At 39.9% G+C, this 9,827-nt stretch overlaps 1 protein-coding gene across 1 annotated transcript in view; it reads left to right on the forward strand.

Moving 5' to 3' along the window:
* The window catches only part of VTI1A (vesicle transport through interaction with t-SNAREs 1A), a 282,249-nt gene that overhangs the window by 196,634 nt on the left and 75,788 nt on the right, over positions 1-9,827 (forward strand). The gene's annotated exons all lie outside the window — the stretch shown is intronic.

A 9,827-nucleotide genomic window follows, 5' to 3' on the forward strand; every position in this document is an offset into this window, starting at 1 on the left:
TGTTTGTATGCCTGGTTTTGTCTGTGTTGGTGGATACACATGGTGTTTCTCTAGGTTGGTGATGTGATAGATTGTTTCCCGTTCTCTCCCTGTTGACGTCCATGAAATATTTTATTTCAGTGAGTTCAAATGCTGTTCTAGAAACAAAATAAGCATGTTTTAATTAGTTTATGTCATAAAATGTAAGCTGTCATACTGCATTTACAAGGATTCCACAGATTTCCATTACCATCCTGTTTTGATTTAACTTGGTAATTGTATTTATGTAAAAAGGCTCGGTGATAAGCTACCCATGCATAGGGCTATAAAGAGGGATGGGAGGAAGATGGGAAAGTATTTCATTCCCTGGCAAGGCTTCTGTATTGTTGGCCTTTGTGCAGACCATCATCCTTGAGTACCTCTGCTATGTACCCTTCCTTCCCTTTTACTGTCTGCCAGTCTATGGATGGTATAACTTAGTGTCTCAAGGGATCATTAGGTTGAATAGTGACTCGAGAACAGTTTCTGATGTGCTTCTGATACAGCACAACTATCCTTCACACAAGGCTGGAGGTAACTTTGAAGAACGTGGCTTTGTATTCTTCTGTATCACACCTGCAAAGAAAACTAGCCTGTTACTGCGGTATTTTAATACAGTGAAGGCAACTTGATCCAAGTTCCCCAGCTGTTCTTGTGGACAGCTGGTGACCCACAACCACATAATCCACAGTGTTTTGAACTGACAGTTTGATGATAGATGCTTATTGTCCATGAGATGTTTTGAGACTGGGCAGTGATCTCTATGTCCTAAATGTTACAAATTTTCTGAGCAGTTTGTTATTTTTGAGGCTTCCCCTGAACGGATGCATACGTTTCTAGTCACATATAGCAGTGTGTACGTGTACTTCTTTGTCATATCGCTCTTTTCTCTCTGAAAGCTTTTACCTTCCATGAAGCTGCTTAGAATCTTCCTGTACCTTTTGAGTTTTGTAGGGAGTTAATTAACTAATTTGTTCCCAGGTGGGTTCTGCACGTCACCAGGTGCCTCCTGTACCAGGATGTACCGTACCGTGCCCTGCTGTCCTTCTCGCAGTGCTGAACGCTGGCCAGAAAGGCCTGCATACTCTTTCCCATGCAATGCCAGAAGACTTTGGGTGTTGTTATGTTATTGTCCTGAAGAGGAAACTGTAGAACAACTTAAGGTCTTGTAACTCATGATAGCTAAAAAGCTTAAGACTGCCCTTGAGTATTGGTTTCAAACGCCACTGTTCACTAGTAAAGTCTAGAGCATGACATGTAACCAGCATCAGGATGCACTGTGAAGTGATACTAGGGTCTGGTTATGTTATGTAATGGCAAGATCTTACGGTAGTGAAATTTGAGACATCTCAGCGGGAAGCTTTGAGGCCCCTTAATTCTGTAGTACGTGGTTCTCAAAGGCCTTTGCAGACCCATTTAACATGTATAGCATTGTGTTTTTTCTCCTAGCACCTGTAGTTTGGTTCACATTCCTCTCACCTTTTCTTACTACTAGGCTAGTGCCAAGCTGTTTCCAGAATGGCTCTGGTCTCAAAGACCTTTTCTGCTAGGTTTTGTTCTAAATAAGTGCAAGAAATGTCTTTATTATTTGCAAGTTAAAAGCATATCCAACTATTGTCCTTCAAAAGAAATTTGGCCTCCTTTTAAGGGACAAGTAAGTAATGAATTAGAAGCTGAAGGTGCTGTGCTTCTAATTTCTGCAAGATTAAAGATGTTGTTAAAAGAAGAATTTGTACTATGACTAATACAGCTTTATTTTGGGGAAATATAGGGGGAAGCACTCCATTTTCTATATAATGCAGTTATAACATAGCCCAAAGCTGTCTTTAAACACTAGAGACAAACTGGGACTTAACTTCCCCTAATTGCTGGAGCAGTCCAAGATTTTTGTCTGGCTGTGGAGCTTTTGCTCTATTTATGCTATAACTTGGAATTGCTTTCTAACCATTTCCTAAGTAAGCACAATTTAACCAGTTAGCAGACTGATTTAGAGGCTGAATTCCAATATCCTTTTTCTGTGAATGGTTCCATTGGCTTAATTGACTCCTTGGGAAGTAAGGAAGTATTCAGAGTAAAAGTGATGGATCTTGGTTTTAGCTAGTTATATTTAGCAGCCAGCTGAAATACAACTTCTTGTACATACAAAAACAACGGTGCTTTTCATAATTCTGTCCTCAAGAGATATAGTCACTAATATAATGACAATTAAAAAGTTTTATTGATGCATATATTTCTTAGCCATCACACATCATGAAGTACTCTAAGAAACCAGAGGATTCTTTGTTTAACAGCTAGTCAGCTAACACTCTAAGAAATCTTTCATTGTAATCTGTGTAATTCAAGGTTTGAAGCAAATTTTATTCCCCAAAATAAACTGACAAGTGCATGAGGTGAGAACGCAATTAAAAATGCCCTGCCAATTTTATAAACAGGCAAGCCAAGGTACAATGAATTTCTCAAGTCCTCAAGAGACCTAATAGGCTTGTGACAGAACCTCAGGAGCTGCACTGGAGAGTGTTGATCTGCATCAGGTTCTCTAAAGAGTAATTCAAGCACGTTTTGATGCATCCCGGAAAGGAGGTAGAAACACCTTTCTCATGCAAGGTAACTGCTCTGATATTCCAGTTGTTTGATGAAGAAAGTATGCATTTCTGTTATCATGACAGAAAACAATGAACACAAGTTCTTAAAAGCTTTTAGAAGAAAGTTCTTAAAAGATGCTATGTTAATTACTCTTAGGTATTTTTCAGTTTAATGATAGCTAAATATGGTGCTTACACAGGGTTAAATTAATCAACAGCTTCCTTATTAAAACAAATATCTTCTCCCAGGGATTTAAAATGTGGATATTTTTGTTATTATTAAACAGTCAAAATGCTTTTGTCAGATAAGGCAAGAAATGGATTGTTGAACCTAGGAACCTCCTGCATACTATTCCTGAATATATTAGCATTAAATATTTTGCCTTCCAGACAATAAATTATGAAAAGGCTCTTTAAAGTGGGGATGATAGGGAAAGGATGATGGAGGCCAGTGAGATGGTCGTTAACACATTCACTTGTAGTGCTTGCAATCTCGCTTCAGACATGCTGTAGTTTGTGAAGAGAGTTGTCTGTTCTCAGCTGTTTCTTTATAGGAAAGCCTAGCACAGTGGCTTTGCTTTAAAGTGGTCATGGACTTAGAAGCTCAAGCTGAACATTACAGATCTGAGTGAGAAGAATTGACAGAGCTGTGGGAGGAAGCTTTCCTTCACTGGCCTTCGCTTTCAGGAGGTTTAAAATTCTCCAAATTCTCAACTAAACTTTTTTTAAAATTATCAAGTGAAGTTCCTTGTGTTAACTTTGATGTGGACTGTAGACCAGTGTCATGAAAACTCATCCTTGAGAAATACACAGCCCTTCTGACTCTTCCTGTCTCCCTATCGTGCTTTTACATTTCCACTTGGTAGGCCAGCTTTCACCATGCTATGATAATTGTTTGCTAGCACTATTAATGAGCTCTACAGCTTTGGTAAACAGCAGATCAAATTGGTTTGACCCATTCTTGCTAAAAAATGAGCTAAATTAACAAATTAGTAGTATTAATGTGATTTAAATGTGATGATGTTCCCCTGGATAGATTTTATAAGGATATGGCTCAAATGGGTAGCTGGTGTATTTTCAGGTACAAAATCCAAGTCTGCTTTAAATATTTATCTTAAATTTGTCTATGAAACTCCGTTTCAACCACATAACTGTCTTTTAGTATCCTTGCCCATCAGCTGTAAAATGTCAAACAAACATTAGGAGCTTCAGCAACGGATCCATTTTATGAGTGTATAGTAAACTTCTTCACCCTAGTAAAGTTTATTTAGGTATGATAAGTTGATAACATTCTAATGCACGAAGAAAGCGTGTTTTCTTTCTTCTGAATCAGACAGTGTTTCCCTGATAACTATCCTGAAGTAAAATATAATGAAGTCAGCTTTAGTTTTATAAGCACTAGCATCATGTCATATGCTGGCAAAGTTTATAAAATAACTGGATATACATTACATTAATATTAAAAAAGAACATGTAGATTATAAAAAGGTATTTAATGGGACATGATAAAAATATAGCTTCTAGATGATGATACTGGGAGAAACATTTTTCTCCTCTAAAAAGAAATAGTGAATTTGGGTAAGAAAATCTAGCGTCAGCAGAGCTCTGAAGCTTTTTCTTACAACTGTATTCAAATTTAGTGAGAGTGAGTATTCTTTCTGTAAGGTTTTGAATCATCCTCTGAGCTTCCATTGCAGAAATTTTCTGTCATCCTAGGTAAAAATCCAACCCATCCCCACCCCAGTTACTTGAATCCTATAGGATTTTTCCATAGGAGTAATTAAGAACACTCATCTTTTCACTTTCTACCATAATTCTTAAAGAGCCGTGGGAGAAAAATAGGCTTTAGAGGAGTGGAAAAAATTCCTTCTGAGTGAAAGCAACTTGCCCAATGTCACATGTATGTCCTGAGTGAGGAATTTCAGCGTAGGTTGCCTCATCCCCACTTTGTGAGCTCTGGCCATAGGGTGATGCTGTCACTGAGACTTGAACTATCTTGCATTTCCGAGTAGCCTGGAACGGGGCCACGCACTGATGTGTTCAGTCTAGTGTTTACATGGGATCTGTTTGCGTAACGGAGGGAATGGAGTCTGTGTAAACAATTCCCATCGATTACGACAGTTAATGCCAGCTCAACAGTATTAGACTCAGCATTTAAATATTTCAGGATGATATCTATTTGTTTTCTTACTATACTGGAGTGTTTATTAATAAGATTTAGTTTGTAAATACTCTTCTCTAGTGCTCAGTGCTGAACATGCTCTCCTTTTAATGGGATTTTAGTTTTGTCTTAGTAATATTAGCTTAAGAGCCATTGATGGCACAACCTTGTGCTAATTCAAGCATTACTACTGCCTGTGTAACATGCTGCTCTGAGTCATTCAAAAAATAAATATGAATTAATTCGGTGTCTCAATGGAAGATGGTGACACAAATATTGTAGCAGACCCGTAAATTGATGGTCATTGTCAAAACCACTGTGGCTTTGACAAGCAGATCTAGATACAAAGAGAGAGTCTGCAATCATTTCCGATTACCTTGTTGTCAGGCTGACATTTCCCCTTGCTTAGTCAACAGCCTATTTCTTAAGCTGTGTCACCCCCATTCCAGTCTAGGTTCAACAACGCTGTCTCTCCGTTCCAGCAGCCATTTTGGTATTGTCATTTCATTGAAGCACCCTATAGGTGATATATTGAATAGTCGCATGAGGAGTTTTTCCTACCAGTATATCTCACTCACAGGGAACCTTTCGTGAGTCTGTTGCCATATTTTATTTGGGAAGGTGTTATAACTCATTGTAGTTGGCACCAGCCCTAATCAAGGTCAGTGCCAAACTTGGTACTGGTGCCAGTGGTCTGTTATCCCTGGCATAGCTACACCGCTTCTCTGAAGGACATGAGCTGAGTCAACAATAGCATGTTTCCGTCACTACTGCTACATTAACTCTGGAAGTTTTTCTGGAAAAATAATGTTGGCAGGGTTTGGTTTGGTTTTGTCTTTCTTGTTGCTAGCCAGCATAGCGAAGCCAGAAAAAGATTCTCTTGGAGACTAAGCATTAGCACTCTGCAACTTGTGGATGCAGCTGATCAGTGAGTCCTTCAATCTGACCAGCTCCAGGCTGTGCATAGAGTCCCAGGGAGAGAGAGAGGCCACAGTGCTGTTCTGTGGCTGCAAAAACTGCAGACCCCCTAGCCCGAAGCGACTGTCCTGCTCTCGTCTCTTCTGAGCGGAGCAAACTTGAGAGGTCCAGTGTAAACTCTACCGCCTGGTTCTGTTTCTCCTCTTCTGAAGTGCTGCAGATACTAGTAGGGGACTCTGGCCGTCAAAAGCTGAAGGTGGTTATTAAACCACTGGTCTCTTAGCAGTTCCACCTAAGCTGGATTTGACCCATGCTCTTTCCAACCTGTCCCTCACTAAAGCATATATTCATATTCAGAATTTAATAATTGATGTGATCGACTGGGCTTGTTCTCAACTTTATACAAGCTCAGTGGCAGTGAAATCAGGGGAAATAACTGTGGGAAAAACAACAGTAGCAAAGAGTAGCGCTGGTGTTTGGATTCCCCCATCCTTCCCCTCTCTCTTTCCACATGGCTGGGAATGTTTAACCATGGAAGAACATTAAGGTTAAAGAAGAAGCACTAACTTTAAGCTCATGAGGTTGTGTGTTGATAGGATACAGTTCTTAGGGAACATTGTCCTGCAGTACCATAACCCAGTCAGGTAGTTTGAGAATCTAAGTTTCAATCACGGTTCAGGAGTTCCTTCCCTTCATGGTTTTAAGAACCTTACCATTATTATCTATCTTTCTGTGGTTTTCTAGGCTGTAGTTGACTATGATAATATTACAGTACAAATTAAATTCTGCCTCCAGTGATTTTCCCTAGATCTCATTTGCTGCTTTCCTGCACGGGTTATGAAGTGTCACAACTCAGTAGTACCAATTATTAGGTTTTTCACTTAATGGGTAGTTTTAATGTTCTAGGAGAACCCGTTTTCTTAACTTAATGATAGTATTTTTAGGCTGTTGCATAGCATTTAACTAGTTATTATTTGTTCTTCACTCTTTGAACATGTCTAGTTATACTGTTCTGGCATCATTGCAAATACAGTTCTACAATCTAAGTAAAGCAGGCACTTGTGATTTCATGGATAGTTTCAACTTTAAGTCTTTATTTTTCCCTGTGTTTAGTTCTAATTATATAACATTTCTAGTGACACTTCACCATTGGCAAAGCTCCCATAAATTCAAAAGTTTTGTGAGGTTAGAGTCCGTGAAATATGCCACTAGGAAAATATTTTATATATGTCAGTGTGTTTAAGTGTGCTTTACTGACACTCTGCTTTCAAGACGTTTTACCTGGCGATACCATTCACCCTTGGTTAACGGTGGACATTTAAGCCCTGGCTGTGCAAAGGAAATTTGCCACTCCTATCTTTTAGGGGCCTGCTTCCAAGTGTTGGATTCATAAATCTGAGCTAAGCATAGGAGCCAGGTTAAGGAGAGGCTGGGCAGGGACTACTTTCCACCTCTTCTGCCAAAGCTGCAATTCTCGATCTTAAATAGAGGTGATAAAATTCCACCTATATGTCACGTGTAGATGCCACGTGTTTTCCAGGGGTCTAGACGTAGTTATCTTTGAGATGCCAAACATGATTCCTGCCCCTCACATCCCCCCTGCCCCAAGCCTGTTACACAAATCAGTGTGTCGGTTTAACCTGGTCTGTCCATCTTCTCAAATTGTTAGTAGGCGTGGCTTAGAAGGGCAGGAGGCAGGTTATCCCTCAAAGCTTCAAGCTGATCTCTGGGCTGGATCCCTGCTGCAGTCCTCCTTGCCCCATTGGTAATCTCCATGTCTCTGGATCACCTCTGTTTAAGCAGTGAAGACAGTGACAATACAACATTTGTGGGCTTTGGGATGACTACTTGCTCATTCGTTTCATATTTTAAAACTTTATGTGATTGTAATCTGTGCCTCTTTCAACTTCTAATTATTTTTTTTTCTTCTTCGAAATAGATTTTTTTCCCTGTGTCCCAGCTCAATTCACAAAGGAAACCAGGTTTATTCATGCATTATGTCTGGGGTTTATAGACACATACAACAGCGAATTAAGCTAGCATGGCTGAAGCAGTTTCTACTCATGGCTGTACATACTGCCTTTCTTTGGGAAGTTAGTACAACCACCGTGGTGATAGCTGAACGGGATGTGCATTTGTTCCTCCACCACTGTTTATAATCTGCTACATTAATGTAGCCTGACATTGGTTTAATTTACAGTATAATATTGGGCTGTAAACTGCAGCTATTCACAAGTAGATTAATTTCCCATCCAGCCACCTCTCCAGTGAAGGTGATAACCTCCAGGAGCTCAGCAGGATACAGCTTCAGTCAGTCCAATGTAATCTGCTGTCACATGTGTCAGCGCTCTCTGTACATCCACATCCCCATGGTGACCTCTGCGTTTGCTGGCCACTCAGAAGGTTGACCAAAAAAAGCTTTGGCTGGAGCTCACGCTACACCATAAGATAAACAAGTGCTTATGAGTTAGGGGCTCACACGGAGGTAGTCTTCAGTAGCTTTTCCTTATTTTAGTGTATTGGGTAACTTGGTAGAATAGAGCTTTTGGTCATTTACAATCGAACCAATTACTTCACTTAGGAAAGAAGACATTAGATCTACACAGTAGCTTCTCTTCAACAAAAATGTCATTGCCATTTAGATGTTATCTAGATTTCCTGCATAAGAGTTGGAACAGAGCCAAACATTACATGACTCCAGGAAAAAATATTGCTTTAAAATTTTACTTGGCTTTTTAGAGGATGATTTACTTTTTATGAGGTGAGGAGAAAAAGGAAGGAACTATGTGACAGAGAAAGAGACAGAGAAAATTTTATATTGGGGGTATCTGATGAAAGTCTTACAGGGTTTTTTTTTTCAAAAAACTAATTTTTTTTTTTAATCAAAAGTGTATTTCATTATGTTTGCCGTATCTATCAAACTACGCTGAAGGAACAACAATACATACATGTATACAGTGATGCTGGCTTATATCAGAGCGCTCTGTAAATTCCCCTTGAAATCATAGGTACACTGTGTTTGTATACCTGACTGCAATCTCCATTTTCAATATTGGGCTAATTTACTTTCTCCATTGTTGTCTTATCTCCATTTTGGATTGAGGTTCCCTGGGAAGGGAGAAGGTGCTAACCGTACAGAGTGAGTGACAGGCTGGCTTATTTTCAAAAGATGCTTCATAGCACAATAGGATGGGAGCAGCTTTTGAAATCCCATTCATTCTGGCTTCTTGACACAGGCTTGGGGTCTGCAACAATAAAACGTCACCTGAGATAGAACAAAAGGCCAGTTGTTTTAGCACAATCCTTTAAAGCTGGGGAGAACAAGCAAGGCAATCTCTCCTAAGAGAGGTTGCTTTTTTACCGAAAGAGACCACAGAAGAAGAGAGAGGCTTTCTGCACAAGAGGAGGAGAAGCCATGATTCAATAAGTTATGTGGTGCAGTCCCATCTTAGAGAAATCCAGTCTAAGCCTAGAGAGTACCATAACATGGTGCGTCAGTCACATGCAAAAAGCTGTACCTATTTTTCACGTGTTCCCATGCATTTCTGGTGAATGCAAAGGGATAGAGCAAATTAAACACAAAAGTTTGGGTGCATTTGCTGTAGGCCTTCCCATGCCCCTGACCCTGAAGACTGAAGAATCATGAACTGCTAATCAGATGGGAGCTCTGGGCACTGGGGTGCACTGAGCTACTGGGCAATCTTGGTATCTTAATAGTGGTCCTGGGCCAACAGACCCTGTGCCTTACGGTCCTGCTTGTGTAAGAAGGACACTAGGTGCAGTGTTTCCATATGGGAGGAACCACAGTGTGATAGTAGTTGTAGTTTAATCTGCAAGACTAAAATTAATATGCACTTGTAATACATAGAAGAAGTGTCGTGGTTTAACGTCAGTCGGCAACTGAGCACCACGCAGCCGCTCGCTCACTCCCCCGCCCGGTGGGATGGGGGAGAGAATTGGAAGAGCACAAGTGAGAAAAAACTCGTGGGTTGAGATAAAAACAGTTTAATAATTGAAATAAAATGATAATTGAAAAAAACGATAATGATAATAATAATAATATGATAATAATAATAATACACAAAACAAGTGATGCACAGTACAATTGCTCACCACCCGCCGACCAATGCCCAGCCAGTCCCCGAGCA

This window comes from Aptenodytes forsteri, unplaced genomic scaffold, assembly GCF_000699145.1.
Source record: "Aptenodytes forsteri isolate BGI_AS27 unplaced genomic scaffold, ASM69914v1 Scaffold15, whole genome shotgun sequence".
Lineage (NCBI taxonomy): Eukaryota > Metazoa > Chordata > Aves > Sphenisciformes > Spheniscidae > Aptenodytes > Aptenodytes forsteri.